Below are 7,498 nucleotides of genomic sequence, written 5' to 3'. Positions count from 1 at the left end.
ATAATAATAATCACATAAATATTATTGATAATAATTCTTATACAAAAGAGACCAAATAAAACTCAAATACAATATACTAAACCTACCCCTCTATGTAAAATAAAATCTCAAAGGACAAGAGCGAGGGAACTCTATGAAAGCAATTAAAACCATAAAGAAAGTATATGAAAGAAACTCAAGTCATAAACTTAATTCGTAAGTAAATTCTAGAATCGCCCGCAGCTTCAAATTGCGTCTTCAAACCTGTCGCTGAAAGGGTGGAAAATTTGGGGGTGAGAACCAAACCACATGTTCTCAGTAGAGGTAGAGAATGCCGTGAAAGTAAAGAATAAAACGCAAATAGTTAATTTCACTCAAAAGTATTTAAAAGAAAAACTGTTTTCATTTGCAGTGATCTTTACTCGCCGTGTCAACCTTTTATTTTGAAAACCAACCGCATAACATTCAAAAATCCAAAATCTTATAAAGCATCAGTTAATTATCCAAAATTCTAAACCCATATTTTCCTTTATAAAAATCTTAAAAGTTTTCCTAGACCGTATGAATGACTAATCTGTTCCAAGCATAGGTTCATTAAGTCTATGCTGAACCAGCTCAATCTTTCATACTTACTAAACCTCAAACACAATCCAATCATGGCCTCAGGCCCAAGCAATTCAACCAGCACCCAATTCACCACAAACCAGCCAATCAGTTACAAACACAAGTAATGAGGTTCAAACACAATCAAGAGCAATTATATCAAGTATAGCAATTAGCAGTTAACAGAATTATTTACTTAGGCAAACCAATTACAATATACACACCCAAACAATGTCACATAGATGCATATGATGCATGCCTGTCCTACTGGCCATGAGCTCACGCGTCGGTTATGTTGCCAGACCCGACTCGGATAAGTGGGATTAGACCACCATCCTTATCCGTAGGTTCCATAGACAAGCGGGAATTAAACCACCATCCTTGCCCGGAACACACAAGCGGGATTAAACCACCGTCCTTGCCTCCACAGTAAGCGGGATTAAACCACCATCCTTACTGGGTACATAAAATAATATGCAAGCGGGATCACACCACCGTCCTTGCTGAACAATTTATCAATACGTGAGCGGGATAAAACCACCGTCCTCACTGCAGGCGGGACAAAACCACCATCCCTGCACAATGGTTTACGCCCTGAGCAAGCGGGACTAGACCCACGCCCCTACCAACAATCTCATAAACCAAATATTCTTTTCTTAAAAGAACCATTGAAGTTATTATCATTAAATAAGCCTTAAATATTTATTTTGATCAAGTCCTTATGCTTTTAGAAAAATTTGGACATAATCTCCTTTAAAAATAGGACTTAGCCACCCTTACGAGTCCCAACCAAACAATTTACCAAGCTCTTTTCAACCTTTCCAATATCAAATCAATTCAGAATCAAACAATTCCAACATTGAATCAGCCATATAACGCTAAGGTTCATCAGCCTCTTTCAGTAATTGCCACAACAATATATCCTCAAAAACATTTGATAATAGAAAATCTATTTCTTAAATTCCATATATAAAATAATTACCAACATAACTTGACAGCCTGATTTCCATTTTGTTTTTAAAATATCAAATGAATTTGGAATTGCGCAAACTTTATATCCATGCGACCGTCTCGGATTAAGCTTTCTATTAAATCAAAAATCATAATTTTTTGCTGACTATAGCTTCGGGAATATAAACAAAACCGTGACTGTTCTGCAGTGTTTTAAAACCAGAAGACAGCAGCACCATACAACATTTGAAATTTCATATAAAATCCAAATTAAATCCAACTACCTTCAAAATTAATGTGGTTAAACATAACTCATCCAAATTTCTTTCTTAATTAGTTCCAGGGTCATACCATTTTTAATGAAGGAGTTACGTAGCTTGGAAGTTAGGTAATTTTCTGCAGAATTCTGTTTTACAAATCATTGAACACAACCTCTTCCAAGTCCCATAACTCACTTATTAAAACATGGAAAATTCTGAAATTTAAATCACATATACTAAACATACTTAATTTTCACCTCCAATTGGTTGCATCTCAATATCTATCCAGGATCAAAAGTTATAAACTCCCAAAGTTACTAATTTAAGAAAACAGAATCTGGCTTTTTCTGCATAATACGTCATCCTTCAAAAATTCATATCTTTAAAACTACAAGTCCAATTGTTCTGAAATTTTACGGTATTAAAATAATAGGAATAAAATTTTATTTAAAATTGGTTCCATTTTAAAATTCAAATTGCAGAATTTTCAATAGAGGAATCAAGTTGCTACTGCATTAAACGTTCTGCAGAAAAACCAGTTTTGACATCCATGATTCAAAAAACTCACCATAAATCATAAACTTAGTGAAAAAGTCTCAAATTCAGCAATCCAGTTCCCTATATCCCCAAGCTCAATCCGGACTTAGTCCCACGCAATTCCGATAATCACAGAAATAGTTATAGTTTTTCAAAGTTTCCGGCTTCCTTTAAAAATAATGCAGAAAATCAAGTTTTACATTTTAACATTGAAAAATCATAACTAGTTCTATAATTAATTCAAACTTCTCAAAATTGAGTCCCAACAATAACTTTTATTATACTTTACTCAGCCTTTGCTCTTATATCATTTCGATTATCGTTGAATAACGGATTCACTTTCAAAGTCACCTTTTAATTTCAAAAATCAGTTTTTCAGCAATCTATTTAGTATTCAAAATCCAACCCTTCAAAACCCCTCAAAACCAATTCCAAATCAACCACCAACCAAGTTCATTAACATTATAATATACCAAATAACAACTCAACGGCAACAAATCCAACATAACCCATTAAAATACAGAAATTCTCAACAATTAATCATCAAGCAATTCCCAATCCACATAATCAATCAATATCACAAATCAACAATTCCAAATCACAATCTCAACCATTCCAATCACAATTTCAGCCACAATTCAATAATTACATAATCAATCAATTACTCACAGCTATTAAATCTATTTGCAGTTATTCAATAAACCTTGCAGGCATTCTTAAATTGAAATCGTTTTAAACCCCCTACCTCAAAGTGTCGAAATCCATAGAAATTGGGAATGCTGTACTCATGAACAACAACCTTAATAGCAGCCATATCATCTCAAAGTAGTAGCAACAACAGTTTGGCATCTCCGATCAACGGCAGCAGCATTATTTCCGATTCATTCTTCACTCTCGCAGTAGTAACCACGGTGGCAACAAAATAGAGTTCAAATGAAATGGAGTCGGAAATGGAAATAAGTTCAATAAAATTGGAACTACAGATAGCTTACAATAAATTATCGGAGCAGCAACAACAAGGTTTCCGGGCAGCTCCAGTGGTGGTGGAAAGCTTCAGCATCAGCCAAACAGCAGCAGTAACAATTCAGAGTAGAGCCAGAACAGGGCCACGCCAACAATAACAGTTCCAGCAGCGGCGATTGCGTCTTCTCAGATTCCAGAAACCAGAGGCAGAAGCAGAACTGGCTAGCTTCTCCATTCGGTCCTCCAGCGATGATGTCCGGCGATGCAACGGCTCGACGACGGCGATGGCTACGAAGGGCACGAACGGCAACACTGGAATGACGGCGACGGAACCCTCGCAGTGGTGGTTGTGGACTGGTGGCGACGGCGGCGTGGAGCATAGCTCCTCTCCTTGGTGGCGACCCTGACCCGCGCTCGTTTTCTCTCTCTGCTGGCCCCTCAACGACGACGGCGGGCGAGCTCCAGGGCAACGGTGGTGACGGTGGGACAAGACGCGACGGCAGCTTCTCGACGGTGGCGAGCTCGCAGCAACGGCGACCATGGAGACGCGGCGGGACGAGGTTGAACGGCGACGCTGCAGTTCACGAGGATGACGACGATGGTGGCACGGGCTCCTTGCGGCGGCAGTCTGGCGGTCATGGCGGCGCGGTAGCAGCTCTTCCCTCTCTCTTTGCTCTCTGTTTCCGTTTCTACGTTAGGTTTAGGAAGAAAAGGGGGGTATGGTGCGGCTGAAGGGAGAAGAAAGTGGGTAGGTTAGGGTTTCTGATTAGGAACTTAGGGTTTTCAATTTGGGAAATTAGGGTTTCTGAGTTTGATTTGGGAATTAGGGTTAGAAATTAGGATTTTATAAAAGAATATGGATAGATATGAATAGATATTTTAATAAAATTGAATAGTAGAGTAATTTTAGAATCAAATATACTCTATTAAAAATATTTAGGAACATTATTTATCAACATATTGCTAAGTTCAATCAATTATTTCTAATTTAAATTATAAAATGAACAAGTTAATTATATTTTGTAAAGTACAATTTAAATTCAAATATCAATTTTCTAGATTAAATCATACAAATCTCTATTATTTTTCTATATCTGAAACTTTAATTTCAATTTACAAAATATCTAATTATAATAAAATTACTTAAACTTAAAGTATTTATAAAAATCCATTTAATCATTCCTAATAAATTAATCTCTAAAAGTTCAAACTAATAAAATAAACCATAATTCATTCATAATAGAAATTACTTAAATTAAATATATAACACTTCCATTACTAAATTTTATTTCCAAAGCATATGAAATAACCAATTATAAAAATTACATAAGAATATTAATTAACTTAAACTTCAAATATGAATAAAACTAATTTAATTACTCTTAATTAATTAATTCATAAAATAAGATATCAAATTAGTAAAATAAATCGTAACTTTTTCAGGATAAAAGTTACTTAAATTAAATTGTACAATTCTTTATTATTTTTCAATTACTAAAATTATACAAAATATTCCATTATAATTAGATTACTTAAAAATATTAATTGATTCAAAATAAAACTATCTCCGAATCTATTTAATTATTTTTAACAAAATAATTTCTAAAATTATAAAGTTTAAACTTAATAAGATAAAATCACAATTTATTTATATTTAGATTTTCAAGAATGCGGGATGTTACATTCAACAATGCTTGGAAAATGTAAATTACATTGATGTGTGGAAAACAATCCAACACAAAACTCACCGGCAAGTATACCGGGTCACATCAAGTAGTAAAACTCACTTAGAGTGAGGTCGATCCCACGAGGATTGATGGATCAAGCAACTTTAGTGGGTGATTAGTTTAGTCAAGCTAACATTGGTGAATTGGGTGGAAAGTAACCAACAGAAAGTAAATTGCTAAGAATTATAAATGACAGAATGTAAATAGGTAGGAAACTTAAATTGGCATAAGCTTAAAGAGCAAGAAAAGTAAATTGACAGAATCTTAAAGAGCAAGAAATGTAAATTGCATCAAATGTAAAGGGAATTGGGTGCAGAGAAATTAAAGAAAGCAAACAAGGAAGTGTAAATAGCAATCAAACAGAGAAGTAAAAGATGCAGCAGATTCAAACAGATTTGGAAAATCACTTGAAAAATCAAAACAGAAAGCAGCTTGGCACAATTGCAAAATCTAAATGAGAGGTTGAAGATCTCAGGAGCTCAATGAGACTAGAAAACAAGTCTAGATCTCAATCCCTTCCTTGATCCAACAGCAAACAGATTGAAGAAGAAATAGAGATGAAAGCAGTAAAGAGAGCTTTGATTCAAATCACAATTCACTGAAATTATGCAGACAAGCAAACAGAGAGAATTCTCAACCCAAGATTCAAAACAAAAAGGAAAAACTAAAAGAGAGAGCTCTCTAATCCTAGTGCTCCTTAGTGGAGCCAGCCACCCAGTGAAATGAAACTAATGCCTTTATATAGGCTTTTACAAAATGAAAATGAAAAATGAAAACAATATTTACAAAATGAAATTCCTAATCTAACTTCTCTGTGTGCCTTTGAGTCATGTGGGCTTTGCTTGCTTTGGAGTGGAATTGGGTTGAAGATGGATCCGGATGGTTGCTCTTGGACTTGGGAAGAAATCCGTTTGCAATTTGGACTTTGGAGCCTTTAAGTTTGAGTCAAAGATTGAGGCAAACATTAACTCAAACATTGGGTTGATGAAATTATGCAGAACGGTATTTTGCTGTCGTTGGCGTTTGAGTCCAAGTTTGAGGCCCAACTTGGACGCAAACGTTGACGCTTGTTGCACATCAAGTCTTGGGGTGCTACTTTGTCCTCTTGTCAACGTTGCCAATTTCATGCCCACTATAGACTATTATATATGGTTGGAAAGCTCTGAATGTCAGCTTTCTAACCCAATCTGAAAGTTATGCTCCTTTGAAGAGGACAGAGTCGCTGGCTTTGGTGTGCAACGTTTGAGGCGACGTTTGCCTCAAACGTGGTCGAAAACGCCAGATTTTGGAGGCTCAAACGCATTGTCCACCCCATACTATTATATATTGTTGGAAAGTCCTGAATGTCTACTTTTCCAATGCCGTTTGAAGCGCATCATTTGGAGCTCCACAGCTCGAGTTATACTCCGTCGAAGGTTCAGAGGTCAGTTGGCCTCACTGCAGGTTGCCACCATGTTCGTTTATGCACATTTTGGGGCAGTTTTCTCCCTCAATTTTAGTGTCCACCATGCAGTGCCATATATGCTTGGAAAGCTCTCGATTCCTACTTTCCATTGTTTTTTGAATCACCTCATTTGGAGCTCTGTAGCTCAAGTTATTCATGTTGGAAGTATACCCCTTCAGGCTGTGAGGAGCAACGTTTAACCCCAAGTTTGAGGCAAACGTTGGCGCAAGCTTTTTGGCCTCCTGGGTGAAATTTTTCAAGCCAACGTTTGACCTCAAATTTGAGGCAAACGTTGGCGCAATGCTTCCCTGGGTGAGATTTTTGCAAACCAACGTTTGACCTCAAGTTTGAGGCAAATGTTGGCGCAAGCTTTTGGCTTCCCTGGGTGAGATTTTTGCAAACCAACATTTGACCTCAAGTTTGAGGCAAATGTTGGCACAAGCTTTTGGCTTCCCTGGGTGAAATTTTGCTTTTCCTCACGTTTGAGCTTAAGTTTGAGGCAAACTTTAGCTCAAACGTGAGTCCTCCTTCTTGCCCTTGCCATCTTCTTTTCTTCAACCTCCTTCAAGGCTTTTTCACCTATCATCAATCAATCAAAAGTATCAAAGCTATGCTCAAAATCATGAGATTGTTTCTCTTTCATAATATATGACAATTATAGCAAAAAATCTCATGAAAATGCATCAATTTATCCATGATTGATTGAATCAAAAGAAACATGAAATTCTACCCAATTGGCTTACTTATGGCTCAAGAAAGTGCATAAAACCTATTTAAAAAAACAAAGAAAAAGCATAGAAAAACATGACATGATGACATGTCATCACAACACCAAACTTAAACCTTGCTTGTCCCCAAGCAAGAAAAGAATCATGCAATAGAGATTGACAATCCAAGGTAAGAAGAATAGCAACTCAATGTTCATGGTAAGCTAGTTTTCAATGCATGCTACAATTACAGAAGAGATGTAAATGATTGATGCTTCCATCTAACTCAATTTATGAAATCTTTTTCTTATAATTCTTACTTGAAAC

At 36.2% G+C, this 7,498-nt stretch overlaps 1 pseudogene; it reads right to left on the bottom strand.

Moving 5' to 3' along the window:
- Positions 1-3,318: 3,318 nt before the first annotated feature.
- Positions 3,319-3,834, bottom strand: LOC148561623 (uncharacterized; annotated as a pseudogene).
- Between the last annotated feature and the right edge of the window lie 3,664 nt (positions 3,835-7,498).

This window comes from Arachis ipaensis, chromosome B6, assembly GCF_059453495.1.
Source record: "Arachis ipaensis isolate K30076 ecotype BB chromosome B6, ASM5945349v1, whole genome shotgun sequence".
NCBI lineage: Eukaryota > Viridiplantae > Streptophyta > Magnoliopsida > Fabales > Fabaceae > Arachis > Arachis ipaensis.
Note: the sequence above shows the minus strand (reverse complement) of the source record. Positions and strands in the feature narration are given on the sequence as shown.